We start from the raw sequence: 3,227 nt of genomic DNA on the forward strand, positions 1-3,227 counted from the left end.
ACACAGGGGCAGCTGTATCTCTTGTGTCAGAAAAAATATACTGAAACACCTTCCACTTCAACCAGCGCACCTCGTGTTAAAGACTTACACAGGTGAATCTGTCGCTGTGAGAGGCATCACTGATGTCACAGTTCAGGTAAACAGACAAACTGAAAAGCTGCCACTCTATGTTGTGAAAGGAGACTATGCATCAATACTGGAATGTTCATAGTTGGAGAAAATCACACTGGACTGGCCATCAGTGCATACAATGACACATGGAGACACAGACCTACAGTGGGGGAAAAAAGTATTTAGTCAGCCACCAATTGTGCAAGTTCTCCCACTTAAAAAGATGAGAGAGGCCTGTAATTTTCATCATAGGTACACGTCAAATATGACAGACAAAATGAGATTTTTTTTCTCCAGAAAATCACATTGTAGGATTTTTTATGAATTTATTTGCAAATTATGGTGGAAAATAAGTATTTAGTCAATAACAAAAGTTTCTCAATACTTTGTTACATACCCTTCGTTGGCAATGACACAGGTCAAACATTTTCTGTAAGTCTTCACAAGGTTTTCACACACTGTTGCTGGTATTTTGGCCCATTCCTCCATGCAGATCTCCTCTAGATTAGTGATGTTTTGGGGCTGTCGCTGGGCAACACGGACTTTCAACTCCCTCCAAAGATTTTCTATGGGGTTGAGATCTGGAGACTGGCTAGGCCACTCCAGGACCTTGAAATGCTTCTTACGAAGCTACTCCTTCGTTGCCCGGGCGGTGTGTTTGGGATCATTGTCATGCTGAAAGACCGAGCGACGTTTCATCTTCAATGCCCTTGCTGATGGAAGGAGGTTTTCACTCAAAATCTCACGATACATGGCCCCATTCATTCTTTCCTTTACACGGATCAGTCGTCCTGGTCCCTTTGCAGAAAAACAGCCCCAAAGCATGATGTTTCCACCCCCATGCTTCACAGTAGGTATGGTGTTCTTTGGATGCAACTCAGCATTTGACCATATGACATTCTCCCAATCCTCTTCCGGATCATCCAAATGCACTCTAGCAAACTTCAGACGGGCCTGGACATGTACTGGCTTAAGCAGGGGGACACGTCTGGCACTGTAGGATTTGAGTCCCTGGCGGCGTAGTGTGTTACTGATGGTAGGCTTTGTTACATTGGTCCCAGCTCTCTGCAGGTCATTCACTAGGTCCCCCCGTGTGGTTCTGGGATATTTGCTCACCGTTCTTGTGATCATTTTGACCCCACGGGGTGAGATCTTGCGTGGAGCCCCAGATCGAGGGAGATTATCAGTGGTCTTGTATGTCTTCCATTTCCTAATAATTGCTCCCACCGTTGATTTCTTCAAACCAAGCTGCTTACCTATTGCAGATTCAGTCTTCCCAGCCTGGTGCAGGTCTACAATTTTGTTTCTGGTGTCCTTTGACAGCTCTTTGGTCTTGGCCATAGTGGAGTTTGGAGTGTGACTGTTTGAGGTTGTGTACAGGTGTCTTTTATACTGATAACAAGTTCAAACAGGTGCCATTAATACAGGTAACAAGTGGAGGACAGAGGAGCCTCTTAAAGAAGAAGTTACAGGTCTGTGAGAGCCAGAAATCTTGCTTGTTTGTAGGTGACCAAATACTTATTTTCCACCATAATTTGCAAATAAATTCATTACAAATCCTACAATGTGATTTTCTGGATTTTTTTTCCTCATTTTGTCTGTGATAGTTGACGTGTATCTATGATGAAAATTACAGGCATTTCTCATCTTTTTAAGTGGGAGAACTTGCACAATTGGTGGCTGACTAAATACTTTTTTCCCCCACTGTACCTGCCATCTTAAAGAAACATGGAGAAGTATTTAATGGACAGCTGGGTAGTATGAACAACATTACAGGGAAGCTTAGCATTAAGCCAGACAGCAAACCAATTTTTCTGAAAGCAGGACCTGTACATTATGCTATCAAACCATAAGTCAAGGCTGACTTGGACGCTTTAGTCAAGAACAAAGTACTGGAGCCGGTCAGCATGAGTGAATGCATGAGCAACACCCATCTACCAGTCATTAACACTAGAACCGTCTGGCCTTTCAGCTAGTAGGGATGGGTACTCCAATCCTCGGGGTGTCACACTTTTCCCCCATCCCTAGCAAACACAGCTGATTAAACTAATCGCATTCTAAATTGAAGATTATGATTAGTTAATTATTGGAGTCAAGTGTGTTAGCTGGGGCTGGGGCAAAAGTGTGACACCAATCAGGCCCAGAGGACTGGAGTTTCCCATCCCTGCTCTAGAGCAAGGTGTGACAACATGGTTGATAAATAAACGCTTGATACATAGTGCATCAACTATTGTAAAGGATTAATTGCATGAAGAAATATTAGTGGAAATATGTATTTTTTGTAACTTAAAAAAAAGTTTATTCTACAAAGTAAAATAAAAAAAAGGCCTATATCCTATTTCTGTTTCCCTTACAATAAACACATTACAGTATAATCCATCTGATCAACTTTATTTGTAGATTCAATTAGTAATAGAGTTATAGTACTTATAGTACTGGTGGTCCTATGTAGCTCAGCTGGTAGAGCACGGCGCTTGTAACGCCAAGGTAGTGGGTTCGATCCCCGGGACCACCCATACACAAAGAAATAATAATGTATGCACGCATGACTGTAAGTCGCTTTGGATAAAAGTTAAAAATGTATTATTACTTAATAACGTCAATTTACAGTTTATTTTGACAAAGTAGAATGAAAAATATAATAATAATAATAATAATAATATAACCAGCCAGGTGTTCAGGTGAAATTATTTGCTGTATTTCTAAACAAACGCACCAGTGCATGAACAATTATAAAGGATTAATTCCATGAATAAATATTTGTGGAAATATATTAATGACAAGATATAAAAACAATAATGTGTTGATTGTATCAGACACTGTACCGAGCCTTTACACATGAACCAATCACGTCTTCTCTTTATGCTTCAGGTCCACAGTCAGCACACAGCTTCGGGGCTTTGTGTGAGCAAGCCCCACAAACAAATCGGTTGCCCTGCACACAGTTTTTATGAGACTTTTTCCGTCCGCTCTTACTTACTTGACATTGTGTCTCCTTTTTCCCCAGTGGGAGCTGTGGTGATTGGGGAAGAGGGAGAGGAGGACCTGCTGTCTTGACATTGTGTATTTTTCCCCAGTGGGAGCTGTGGTGCTTGGGGAAGAGGGAGAACAGGACC

The sequence above is a fragment of the Coregonus clupeaformis genome, unplaced genomic scaffold (genome assembly GCF_020615455.1).
Source record: "Coregonus clupeaformis isolate EN_2021a unplaced genomic scaffold, ASM2061545v1 scaf0149, whole genome shotgun sequence".
Taxonomy (NCBI): domain Eukaryota; kingdom Metazoa; phylum Chordata; class Actinopteri; order Salmoniformes; family Salmonidae; genus Coregonus; species Coregonus clupeaformis.